Genomic DNA, 13850 nt, shown 5'->3' on the forward strand with positions numbered 1-13850 from the left:
GAGAGCCTGCACACGGCACTCGCAACTCATACTTACCTGGCAGGGGAGATACCATGATCACGAAGGTGGTTTTCCCAGGGCGAGGCTCATCCATTGCACTCCGGATGTGCTGACCCCTGCGATTTCCCCAAATGCGGGAAACTCGACTGCATAATTTGTGGTAGTGGGGGACTGCGTTCGCGCTCTCCCCTGGCATTTTTGTTGAAAAAATAGAAAACATTTACTTTAGCATTGCGAAAGACTTGCTTTCTACCTGGTGTTTTAGTTTTTTTTTTTTTTTTTTTTTTAAAGATTTATTTATTTATTATATATAAGTACACTGTAGCTGTCTTCAGACACTCCAGAAGAGGGCATCAGATCTCATTACGGGTGGTTGTGAGCCTGGTTGCTGGGATTTGAACTTCGGACCTTCGGAAGAGCAGTCGGGTGCTCTTACCCACTGAGCCATCTCACCAGCCCTAGGTTTATTTTTGAATGATGTGTAAGGTAATTGTCAGTTGAAATAAGTTTTACTATCTCAGTTAGCACCAACAACTTGTTTTCTTTTTTTTCTGGTGTTTTCAAGACAGGGTTTCTCTGTCCTCGAACTCACTTTGTAAAAAGGTCAGATACTAACTGTTTAGGTGAAGCAAACCCAAAAGGTGTTGTATTTGCTAAGCTTTATGTAAACATGACACTAACTTCATGAAAACTTTGAGAAGATTCATATTGGGAAGTTGGACATCTTAATCTGTACAGGATGGAAAGGCTCATTGTGGGCGGTACTACCCCTGGGCCGGCACTCCTGCCTGCTAAGGTATGAGGGACTAGTAAAGTAAGCAACATGCCTCCACAACCTTTTCTTCAGTATTTGCTACATCCTGTTTCTGCCTTGAAATAAACCCTTTCTGTTCTGAAATAAACCCTTCCTCCCCAAGTTAGTTGATTTTGATCCTGGACCAGAAACCATAAGACAGGCATCATTTGTTGCGACCCAATTAATTTCATTAGGTTTGTCTGTATGAAATTTAATGTAATCTGGGAGGTGAGGGGTCTCCCCTCTAATATGTACTGTTATTTTGCTACATTATCATGTTGCCACGATGCCTTCTAAATATTTATATTTATACTCAAGGATTTGTGTTGCTTTCAATTGTCCGGTTGAAAAACTGCCAAGCGTTTTTCTGCAGCACATTAGTGTAGAGGTTTCTGAGGAGATCCACAACTGGTCAAAATGCAAAGAATAAGGAACAGGGCTCAACTGCAGGTGAATGGTCTATATCTGCTCCCACCCGAGATTCTGGGAACTCGGGAGAGGCCAGTCTTCTGTGAGAACTGTCTAGACAGGACCCAGCTGCTGCATGCATCACCTCACTGAAGCTGTGGTTACCAGCACAACGAGGTTGCAGGGATAGCTCAGTGGCTAAGAACACTTGCAGAAGACCAGATTTTCCTTCCCAGCACTGAGTGGGGCAGCTCATCTGCCTGTAACTCCAGTTCCAGAGGCAGAGCAAGGATATTGCCCAAGACCTTGGTAAATAGAGAGAAATCAAGGAAGATGCGCTATCTCAACCTGTAACTTTTTCCCACATTCAAACACACACACATGCGCTCATACATGTAAACATACATGCACACCGCACATATCTACATGCTTTTTGCTTTTTCGGGTTTATTTTTGGGGTGGGGGTTGTTTTGGGTTTTGTCCTCCTGGAACTTACTATGTAGATCAGCTAGCTTTGAACTCACAGAGATCTGCTTGCTTCTGTCTCGGGCCCAGTCCAAAATAAATTTTAAATTGGTGTGTGTGCGCGCTTGCAAGTGTGCCTGCCTGCCTGCCTGATCCCCTGGAGCTATAGTTATAGGCACTTGTGTAATGCCTGACATAAGTGCTGGGAACCAAAGTTGGACCCTCTACAAAAGAATCTAGTACTCTTTTTTAAAAATATTTATTTATTTTATGTATGTGAGTACATGGTAGCTGTCTTCAGACGCACCAGAAGAGGTCCCATTACAGATGGGACCCATTGGATCCCATTACAGATGGTTGTGAGCCACCATGTGGTTGCTTGGAGTTGAACTCAGGACCTCTGGCAGAGCAGTTAGTGCTCTTAACCACTGAGACATCTCTCCAGCCCCAGAACCAAGTACTCTTAAGCAGCGAGTGAGCTATTTCTCCGGAATCCAAAACAAATTTTAAAAATTAGAACTTGCTTTGTGGTGATGGTGCACACCTTTAATCCCAGAACTTGGGAGGCAGAGACAGGCCAATCTCTGAGTTTGAGGCCACCCTGGTCTACCAATTGAGTTCCAAGAGAGCCAGGGATACAGAGAGAAACTATGTCTTGTCCCCCACCCACCTCCCCAAAATTAAAGCTTTCTCCGGCCAGAGGTGGTGTTTTTTATTCTCAACATCTGAAAGGCAGAGGCAGGCAGATTGACATTATCTACTCTAAGAACAAACTTTCCATCCGGTTTAATGACTTCTACCAACAGAAGTATGTGTCACCACACCATAACTAAACCCTGCCACTTTAAACCCGAGGTGTAGGGAGTGGGTGGGAGGGAAGACTCAACGGGTAAGAAGGCCTTTGCTTCACATGCCTCATGACCTGAGTTCAGTCCCTAGAACCCAATATTTTGCTTCGTACAAAGCAGGTCTTTCTTTCTTTCCCTTCTTTCTCCTCCCTTCCTTCCTTCCCTCCTTTCCTTTCCTTATTCCTTCTGAAATGACTAATCAAAGTTCACTGAATGCTTTAACCACACGTCGAGTGACCAGGTTTTCTGAATGCACTACACTAGGTGCAGCTAGACAAAGGCAGACACTTATCTCCAAAATGCAGGCACATCATAGGTCCCTAGATCCCTTCTGTAGCTCTGCCAGTTAACCGTGAGACATTTGTCAGCGGAGCCACTGGGTAGCTACCATGGCTGCATAGTGAGTGGCAGCGTAGAAGAAAAGCTGTCTGCTAGAAAGAAGAGCTCTTGCCTGTGAAGGGGAAAGTAGGTTTCCTAGAATGAAAGATGGGGTGTAAACGGGATGCAGGAGTCCGAGGTTCTCTGTCAGCTGGCCTGGGAGTGGGTGTGATTGCCCTTGTTCCCAGTCTAGAGTTACGCTGCATGATGGGCTTCTGGTTTGTTTTTGTTTTTGTTTTGTCTTAGTCCTCACCTATTTGGAAACTGCTGAGGGTCATGCAGGAGGAAGGGCAAATGGCTTTAGAATTCATGGAATGCTGCCCACGAGTTAGCACAGCTGTGATGGGGACACCTTGTTTGAAGCCTGACTCTGACAACTAACATATCCTGAGGGAAGACTCTATGCTTGCTGCCCTTGCTTCCCTTTTAACCTAAGAATTGTATGGAAACTCTAAAGGGGCTCCCAGCCCCTCACTGGGCAGCATCTCTGGCATTCGCAATAATGGTGCTTGGCTGGGCAGTTGTGGCGCACACCTTTAATCCCAGCACTTGGGAGGCAGAGGCAGGCGGATTTCTGAGTTCGAGGCCAGCCTGGTCTACAGAGTGAGTTCCCAAAATAACAATAACAACAATAATAACCGTGCTTGATCTCTTTCAAGCGCCACTGCTAGAGCAGATTGATGATTCAGTCACCACATGGAGATCGTCAGCAGTGACCACCACCCTTAGAAAACATTTGGAAAACTAAAATTGTTAGTGAAGCTAGGTTAAGATGTTTTTGCTATTGGATCTGATGTAGAAAATCTTAGGGAATGATTTGAAGTTCAGAAAGACACACTTTTTTTTTTTTTTTTTTTTTTTTTTTTTTCCGAGACAGGGTTTCTCTGTGTAGCCCTGGCTGTCCTGGAACTCACTTTGTAGACCAGGCTGGCCTCGAACTCAGAAATCCACCTGCCTCTGCCTCCCGAGTGCTGGGATTAAAGGCATGCGGCACCACGCCTGGCTAGGCACACTCTTAATAGTTAAGCGAGGGGCCTTTTATGGTCAGGGAACAAGAACTGCACTGTCTGATGTTACTCTCACTGAGACTGGACTGGTGATGACTAATTTTTTTAAAAGATTTATTTATTATTTATTTTATATGTAAGTACACTGTAGCTGTCTTCAGACACACCAGGAGAGGGAGTCAGATGTCATTAAGGATGGTTGTGAGCCATCATGTGGTTGCTGGGATTTGAACTCAGAATCTTCGGAAGAGCAGTCAGTGCTCTTAACCACTGAGCCATCTCTCCAGCCCGACTAATTTTTTAAAAAAGATTTATTTATTTTATGTATGTGAGTACACTGTAGCTGTTTTCACACACACCAGAAAAGGGCATCAGATCCCATTACAGATGGTTGGGAGCCACCATGTGGTTGCTGGGATTTGAAGTCAGGACCTCTGGAAGAACAGCCAGTGCTCTTCACCGCTGAGCCATCTCTCCAGCCCCAACTGGTTTCTTATAGCCATTTTGCCCTCAGCTTCCTGATATGATTTAATAAGAAATCATCACTGCTGATGAGTAGATGTGCATTTTAAGGATTTAAGGTAGAGGATATGACTGATTTTTATATAAAAGTTTAGATTTATGATTTTTTTTTTTTTTTGGCAGTTCTGCCACTTTATTTGACATGAGCAGGTTAGTTCTCATCCACATTGACCGTCTGTAGATTTTTGAATGTGGTAACAGGCACGTAAGTTACCAGCGTGTAGTGCTTGTTTGGGGAATCCTCATCCTCATTACGTTTTCTGGACAAGCGTACTCGGATGCGATATGGAACGTTCCTTATTCCCTTGGCCCAGATGGCTTTATTGAGCCTGGTGTCAATGCGCACATCTGGTGTCCCCATTTCCTTCATGGCAAACTCCCGAATTTCTTTGAGTGCCCGAGGAGCACGCTTCTTGAAGCCCACGCCATGGATGCGCTTGTGAATGTTGATGGTGTATTCTCGGGTCACCACCTCGTTGATGGCAGAACAGCCCTTCTTCTTCTCGCCACCCTTCTTTGTGGGAGCCATTCTGCTGGACCCAAGTAGGAAAAGCTATGATTCTTTTAAGATTCTTATAAGATTACTTTTAAAGATAGATAAAATAATTAATCCTTTGTTTTTAACTATATACTGCTGCCTGACAGTAAGAGAAACGGGCCGAGAAAACTATCTTGCTTGCTTACACTTTGATAATCTATAACAAGTTGCTTAGATATGACTGTACATGGGCTCTTGGGAATAATTTGTTTTCTTTACCTGCACTACATAATGTTTTTTCTTGTAAAGGTATTGGGGAACACAGTTTTTTCATAGTCATTCACTAGAGGAAAGCTAAAATGAATTTTGTAATTTTATACTGCTTGAAAAATTGTACTGAGATATATAAGACATGGAAGAAAGAATAAATTTGTGTGTGTATGTATATGTGTAAAGTTTATGTGAAAAAGTGTTGAAACTATGTTCCATCTATCAAATATGTACGTATTATGTATGTATATAAAACTTGTCTGGGTGTGTGTTGGCGCTTGCTTCATCCACGAATTGTGTGTGTATATAGGTATGTATGTAAGTATGTATGTAGGTATGTATGTATGTATGTGTAAGTGTGAGATTCTAGGGGTCTGTTTGTTGGAACTTTGCTTCCATTCATCTACCAGGTATGAATATGTATGTGTATGTGTGCATATATGCATATATGTATATATATGCATATATCTATGTGTGAAATGATTGGAACCTGCTTGCTGGAGCTTTGTCCCATTCATTCTTTGTGTGAATATGTGTCTGTCTGTATGTATGTATGTATGTATGTATGTATGTATTAGTATTATGAAGGTATTTGAATCTGCCTTTAATTTCCTCCACTCTGTCTGTGTGTGTATGTGTGTCTGAATTTTTTCTCTTTCCTTTTTTTTCTCACTGGCTCCAAGGAGTTAAAAGAGTTCACAATTTTTCGCTGGCCACAGGAGTATAAACCCCAGGATATTAAGCTTTGTTCCCCAAGAGAAAAGTCTGCTGAGTAATGTCTCTAATCATTAGCCGCTTTAGGCAGCAACCCAACAGTATCAGGATGGATATATTGTTCTAACCCCTATGGTCTATCATCATCCATTAACCCACTCCACAAATACCAAAGCTGGCCATTGGCAAGAAATAACGGGGACTTGGGCCGGTCACCCTGGAAAGGGTTCCTAGTTTGTTTACATTTCTCCAAACCACCCTGATTATTCCGCGTCAGGGTCTACCCAAGACCCAGACCCAGCCTCTCTCAGAGCACATCGACCCAGCCTCCTCCCTCTGCTGGTTAGTGTGCTTGCTCTCTTGACATGTTTGCCGGTGCCGTTCCAACGTTGGTTTTCCTGTTGTCCGCCCAAACATCGTTTTTCTCCTTTGTGTGCAGTAACCCTAATTGGTAGAAATACACCCACGCGTGTCCCAGTGGGTGAGTGCAGGACCAAGGGCCCTTGCTTCTGGATTCCCCCCCCCCCCGCCTCCCCCGCCCGCCCCCCCTCGGTCTTCACCAGCTGCTCTTGAAGCCTCAATCCGGTATGGGCAAGAGCCTCTTCTGGCTCCTCCGTTCTCTGCTATAAAGGACATGTTGACCTACCTCACAGGGATGTTGTGAGGACTAATAAATGTTGGTGCCGTGCTTCAGAAATGTGAAGGTGTTGTGTAATAGCCGAGAAATGGAAGAGGGACAAAGGACGCGGCGGTTCTCTTACCCGTAGGTTATTTTGTTTTTTAAAAAGTGGTCGCGCCGGGCGTGATGGCGCACGCCTATAATCCCAGCACTTGGGAGGCAGAGGCAGGCGGATTTCTGACTTCGAGGCCAGCCTGGTCTACAGAGTGAGTTCCAGGACAGCCAGGGCTACACAGAGAAACCCTGTCTCGAAAAACAAAAAAACAAAAAAACAAAACAAACAAAAAAAGGTGGTTGCTTTAGGAGCAGAAAGTAGTGAGTATTCTGAAAATTTTTATTACATTTTTTGCTTATTCTTTATTTACTCTGTATGAGCTCTTTTGCCTGCCCTTCTGTCTGTCTGCTCCAAGTGCAGTGCTGGAGAAGGCCAGAAATCGGGGAGGTGGGGTAGAGGAGAACGGAGAACGTAAGATCCCCAGAACCAGAGCTTCAGTGTAGTGGATGCTGGGAAATCAACCAAGGGTCCTAGGGAAGAGCAGCCGGTGTGCTCAGTCACCGAAACCGCTCTCCAACCCGATTCTATTTTCAGATGAGTGTATGTAGTGTGTGAGGGCAGGGACCTGAGCTGAGGTCAGAGGAGGGCTTCTGGGAGTCAAATCTCTCCTTCCACCACATGGATGTGACTCCAGCTGTAAGCTGTGGGGCAAGTGTGTTTACCACCCCTAAGGCCACTTGGCTGGCCCGGGATTCATTGTGAGCATGCGTCCTGGGGTCCGGGACAGTAGGTAGCAGCTGCATATACTAGCTAAAGGCCTTGGGTAGGCCACAGAACTAGCAGGTGGTGTGCAGGGCTTTCTCACCAACACCTGGAGAAATAACATGTAGTGGGTGAGCCTTCTGCCACGTGCCTGTGACCCCAGGACTGCTGCTGTGTGTCTAAGGCCAGGCAAGCCCCGGAGGTGAACACCTGCCTCTGAAACCGAGGGAGAACAGGTGTGGTACATGCCTGTAACCCCAGCTGTGGCAGGAGAGCTCTGAGTCTCAATGCCAGCCTAGTCTACATAGGAAGTTCCAGGCCAGCCAAGGCCTAATAGATGTTACACCCCACCCCCTCCCCAGAAGGGTTTGGAGCAGCAAGCCGGGTGGCTCACTGGGTAAAGTTCCCTGCTGTCAAGCCCGAGAACCTTGGTTTGATCCCCAGAGCCCTGGGGTGGGGGGAGAACCAGGCCCCAGAAGTTAGCCCCTGACCTGGACACTCTTGCTGTATAGCATGCTCACATGCACAGGATTAGGTGTAGTTAATGGGACCCAAAGCAGTATGTACAAACATCGCTCTGTCTGAGGCATACAGAGGAGAGCTTTATGCCAGTGGAACGGGTCATTGACTGCTCTCTGCTACTTCCCTGTACACACACCACCCACTCTGGATTCACTCCGTTGAGGCGTCCATGTGTTTGCCTATCATCCTGGCAGTCTCGGGAGAGGTGGCACTAGCAGATGACAGAAGCACTCAGGGTTCCAAGCCCAGAGGCTGATTTTACCTACCTGGTTGGGGAGGCCCAGGACATGAAACATGGGAACAGAGGGGGGGAGGGGGGAGGGGGGATTTAAGAGTTTGGCAGTGAATGTGAAGAGGGACACACACATACCCACAAGATTTACTGGAGGGACCGGTGTAGGCTCCAGACACCCTAAGAGCCAAGTTTTCAGCACAAAGGAGACTTACTTGCCCCAAAGGGACAAAAGGCAGGGAATAAGAGACAGGCAGAAGATAGAGGGCAAGGGAGAGGAATACATGTCAGGGTGAGGGGTGGAGTGAGGGGGGGGGGAACCAAAGGACTCCTTCTGGACAGAGAGGAGACAGACCTGACCCACTGGAAAAAGGCAGTTTGTAAGGGAAATGGGAAAGCCCAAGTTAAAATGAGGTGCTTCAACTTGATTGGACCTGTTAATTGGGGTGGTCAAAAGGGGGCTTTTAATTGCTTGACTTGAACACTTTGATAGCTGGGCCTTGGTGGTCGGCCTCTGGAGGAGGAGGTGACCAAGTAACCTTGGAGGCTAGCTTTAAGGATGTAATCTAAGGGTGTTTTAGCATGGCAGAGGGTAGTGGGGAGAAGGGCGAGGCCTTCTTGTTTACCATGCTGCCCAATGCTTGCTTGCCATGCCCTGGCTGACTTACCTGGACAGTGAGGCTGGAAAGCTGGGTCAAGTGGAGCACGGTGCAGAAAACGGAGCGAGGCTGTCTCCAGCAGCTAGATTTTAACAAGCTCCGGCTGCTGTCCGCTAACAGAGTCATTTATTTGGGCTGGAAGTAGGGGCGCTGAGAGGGCCCATCCGCCAAGAGCCTGTACCACTCTTGCCACTCTTGCAGAGAACCATAGAGGATCAGCAGCATCACGTTAGTCATCCCACGACAGCGCACGACTCCCACTTCCAGGGTTTCCCATACCCTTCTCTTGGACTCCACGGAAACTGCGCACAGCACACGCATACACTGCTGTGGACCCCTCACTCCACATGATGGGAACTTCTTGTTAGTTTGTCTTTTCTTTTTTTTCTTTTTTTTTTTTTTCCAGAGCTGAGGACCGAATGCAGGGCCTTGCGCTTGCTAGGCAAGCGCTCTACCACTGAGCTAAATCCCCAAACCCCCACCCCCATAAGAACTTCTTTTTTTTTTTTTTTTTTTTGGTTTTTCGAGACAGGGTTTCTCTGTATAGCCCTGGCTGTCCTGGAACTCACTTTGTAGACCAGGCTGGCCTCGAACTCAGAAATCCGCCTGCCTCTGCCTCCCAAGTACTGGGATTAAAGGCGTGCGCCACCACCGCCCGGCTAAGAACTTCTTAAGGTGGAGGCAACAGGGCTCAAAATAGTTTCAGGAAGTCCCTGAAACTGACCAGCTCCACCAGCCCCCACCCCCACCCCTCCCTCCCAGGAGTGAACAGTAAGGGCTGCTGTGCTGAGACTCACCCTCAGAGAAGCAAGCTGCAAAGGAGCCTCTGAGAGCAGACCAGCAGAGGTGTAGATCAGCTGAGCTGCCTCTTCAGCGGCCTGAGGCTGCTCCGTGCGGTGTGCACTCACTCCGGGTTCCTGGCTCTCTTTGCTGAACTGTTGCCCAGGCTGGGGAGGGCTCTGATGATACAGCTCCTCACAGCAGAATAACAACTCTGAGATTGACTTGATTAAGTAAATGCCTAGGCCCAAAGCTTTGGCTGCTTCCCAGTACCTTGTAAATCAATTATACATTCATTCTCTTCTAGGTCCTGCCTCCAGGCTAGTTCTGGCTCCTAGGGTTCACTGACCTACAGTCTCCATCAGCATTCTGGGAGAATAACCCTATTTCAGAATCCTCTATCCAAAAAAAGAAAAGTTCGCCGGGCGTGGTGGCGCTCGCCTTTAATCCCAGCACTTGGGAGGCAGAGGCAGGCAAATTTCTGAGTTAGAGGCCAGCCTGGTCTACAGAGTGAGTTCCAGGACAGCCAGAGCTACAGAGAGAAACCCTGTCTCAAAAAACCAAAAAAAAAAAAAAAAAAAAAAATCCTCTATCCCTGCCGGGACTCCTAAGAGACCAAATCTTTTGGGTTCAGACTCCATCTTAGAGAACCTGACCTGAGGTTGAACTCAAGTTAACAGGCTGGTTCCTAGCACCACTTTCCAGGTTACACACACACACACACACACACACACACACACACACACACACACACACACAAGACCTGTGTCTAGCACCAGTTTCCAGGCTACTGCCCAACCAATCTGCACCTCCAGGTTACAAATCTGCCCCTGACATTTCACTTCCTAAGAGCCACCAGTGAGGGGGAAAACTGAAGTTGAGTTTAGGGTTTGGTAAACAGCACCAGCCAATTACGTTAAAGGCTGCAATGGCCCTCCTCTCAGAAGTGCACCAGGCTAGACACCAGACCTTTCTTGCCTCTACAAATGCTTGCCTGAAGCTGGGTTCGGGGCCACGCCCCGTTCTCCCGTGTCAGAGAAGGCGATATAGCCCAAACTCGAGCTTAAATAAAGAGACCCCAATGCTATGCAACGGATTCGACTGCTTGGTGGTCTTCTTCGGGTTTCCTGGCCCAGCGCTCCTACTTCCTGTTTCCCGCCTAAGCTAATATGCCAACAGCTTTTTTACTGACAGGTGATGCTTCCCTACAGGACCCAAGAGAGTCTCTCTACACAGCTGTCTTTGAGTCATCCCTGCTTCTTTAAGTCACCCTTCACCCGTGGTATTACTGTAAGCAGCTCCAATGAAGATCCTTGGTCCATCGAGGTGGAGTTGGACTTTGGTAGCGTCCGTACTTTTGTCTGCTGTGCCCCCCCCCCCCCCAATCTGGAGTGCGTAGACCTGTGTGTTGCATATCCCTTGAAAAGTCTTGGCACACATCAACTTGCAATTAAACAACAACAACAAAAACAAAAAAGCTTTTGAAGGGAAGTGAGGTGAGACACTCCCTGTACTTTGTATCGAATGGTGGAGTTTGTCCACCCACATCCGTCTGCTTCCTCGAAACTCGGGGTGTTGAAGAGGTGTCTGTTGGGATTTAACTTTGACTGGGGGAAAGTAAAACTGAGCACCGCAGACAGGAAGGACTACCCTCTACAAACCCACACCCCTGCCGCCCATACCCAGAGAAGACCCATTGGAGAGAGCTGTCTGTATTCCAGAGCAGTATAAACCAGCCCACCTAACCGTGGCCTCTGGGCACCGAGCCGGCTGCCTGATTTCCAAGTAGAGCAACTGGGGAGGCAGAGAACTTAGAACAGGGGCTTTGATTTTCATTTCCTGGCAGATGCTCTCCCTGGGGACTGGCCGGTGTCTTAACTGGTCAGAGCTGTGTGTGTCCTGTGTGTGTCCAAAGCTGTTTCAGCTGGGGGGGGGGGGGGGCGGGAGGGGGGAAATAAAAAAAAAATTGATCCTGGAGGCCAAAAGCAAGATCTGTCGACTGGAAAGCACTGGTCATCAGCGTGCAGATCCCACAGAATGACGAGTCCAGTTAGATGTAATGGCTGGGTTTGTGCTTGACATCAGAAAGGAAGGGAGCCTCAGTGGAAGAAAGGCCTCTGTGAGATCAGGCTGTAAGGCACTTACTTTCTCAGTCAGTGATCCGAGAGCCATCCCTGGGTTCCATAAGAAAGCAAGCCATGTAAAGCAAGCCAGTAAGCAGCACTCCTTCATGGCCTCTGCATCAGCTCCTACCTCAGGCCCTGCTCACGTTCCTGTCCTGACGCCCTACAATGCCGGACTATGATCCGAAAGTGTAAGCCAAAGAAACTCTTTCTTCCCCAGCTTGCTTTTTTGGTCATGGTGTTCTGTGAAAGAAATAGAAAACCCCTAACTAAGCCATTAGTGTTGTTAGACCTAGTGGGGAAACCCCCACTCAATTCCCGATTCGGCGTGCACCCAAAAAGTCACGAAGGACCAGCGTGATGTAATTACATGAGGACGTTTAATGACGGAGCTCCGGACCGACATGCATCTCACACAGGAGATAACGGATGTTGGTCACGAGGCTCGAAAGCTAGGGGTTTTTATGGGATGAGAGGCTTAGGGGTGTGGATTCAGCATAGCGACACACTAGACACACTATTGGCTTATTCAAACATTAACAGAAAGATTGCATGTCAGCAAAAGGGCATCAGGACTTTGTTCCTGTGGGCTAGGGGCTTATCTCTGTTCACATAGCAACCAGTTGATGTATGACTTTACCCAGCGTCAAGGGGCAGTAGACAGAGGGGAGGTTCCGGCCAGGTGGTGTTGACCCAGACGAGATAGCCCTGCTTGTCCTCACATTCCTCTTTATCTTTAAGGTTAAGCTGTTCCCGGGAATGTTTTAACTACGGGGCATACCCAGGTTTGTTTTTCTTTTTTCTCAGCCCCAGGCAGCCTCTAGGCTCACAAACAACCAGCAATTTCTGAGTACTTTATATGACTTACAGGTCTTGAAATTTCATCTTTCTTTCAGTGTGAGAGTGAATATTAAAAGGTAGGGAGGGAGCCGGGCGGTGGTGGTGCTCGCCTTTAAACCCAGCACTCGGGAGGCAGAGGCAGGTGGATTTCTGAGTTCGAGGCCAGCCTGGTCTACAGAGTGAGTTCCAGGACAGCCAGGGCTACACAGAGAAACCCTGTCTCAAAAACCAAATTAAAAAAATAATAATAAAAAACAAAAGGTAGGGAGGAAGGGAGGTAAGGAGGGAGGGAGGGTGGGAGGGAAGGAAAATGAAAAACTAATTCACTCTTTCAATGTATACCAATAGTTTGGGGTCAGTTAAAGGGGATGGGAGGGAGAGCACAAGATGGCTCTGCAGGTAGAAGCTGCTTAGAGTTCCGGCCACTCCTAACGACCGGAGAGGAATCCACCCCCACCACCATAAAAATAAGTTAGGCAACGGGAAGAGTAGGTCCAGACCCTCCTCTTGCGTCTGGTTCGCAACCGTTAGGATCCAGGAAGGTGTGAGCCTCCATAGTCAGTGTAGCAATGTTTTCTGCCTGAGAACTTGTAGCCGGGTTTATATGTGTAGTTCATAGGGCTGAGAGTGTAGCTCGACAGGGTAGACTGACTTGCTTGCCTTGGTAAGCACAAACCCCCGAGGGTCATCCCAGGCCATAAAGAAACCTTAGTCAGTTCATCTCATACATACATAGTGTGCCCGAGGCTACTGTGTGCCCATCGCGGTCTCCTGCAGGCCAGGGGAAGAAAAAAGAAAAGAAGAGAGAAGAAGAGAAAAGAGGCGAGGAAGAGAAGAGAAGACTAAGCCGCCTGTGGGCGGGGCGTATGCAGATGAGAGGCGCGCAGTGGCTGCCGGTCCCGGGCAACCCGAAGAACCAGTCTCGGGTGGAGTGTCCCGCGTGACACGCGTGTGATTTTCGTGAGAGGAGCATCGTGGCAGAGGTGTGAAGGACGTGGCGGTGGCGCGGAGGAGGCGACCGTGCGTTTGAAAGGAGTGCGTGTTGAGGGAGGGCCTGTTGCGGGTATCAACAACTCATACTTACCTGGCAGGGGAGATACCATGATCACGAAGGTGGTTTTCCCAGGGCGAGGCTTATCCATTGCACTCCGGATGTGCTGACCCCTGCGATTTCCCCAAATGCGGGAAACTCGACTGCATAATTTGTGGTAGTGGGGGACTGCGTTCGCGCTCTCCCCTGGTATGCTGTGGTACTTAAGATTAGAGCGAACGGTTGTGTTGCTTTCTCTGTTGAAGCTGCTGAGGTTTTGCTGTACTCTGCTAGTGGTTTGGAGAGGGGTGATAAACAGCTATGGTGTTTTACAGGATTCTT

At 47.9% G+C, this 13850-nt stretch overlaps 2 non-coding genes and 1 pseudogene across 2 annotated transcripts; 2 read left to right on the forward strand and 1 right to left on the reverse strand.

The window, feature by feature from the left end:
* The first annotated feature begins 28 nt into the window (after positions 1 to 28).
* Gm22513 lies at positions 29 to 192 on the forward strand. Its single transcript, XR_003950317.1, has one exon. It is a non-coding gene; the product is annotated as a U1 spliceosomal RNA (small nuclear RNA).
* Rpl31-ps17 (ribosomal protein L31, pseudogene 17) lies at positions 4543 to 4969 on the reverse strand (annotated as a pseudogene).
* On the forward strand, positions 13555 to 13718 carry Gm22634. The gene has a single exon (XR_003950325.1). It is a non-coding gene; the product is annotated as a U1 spliceosomal RNA (small nuclear RNA).
* Positions 13719 to 13850: the final 132 nt, after the last annotated feature.

The sequence above is a fragment of the Mus musculus genome, chromosome 12, assembly GCF_000001635.26.
Source record: "Mus musculus strain C57BL/6J chromosome 12, GRCm38.p6 C57BL/6J".
Classification (NCBI taxonomy): Eukaryota; Metazoa; Chordata; class Mammalia; order Rodentia; family Muridae; genus Mus; species Mus musculus.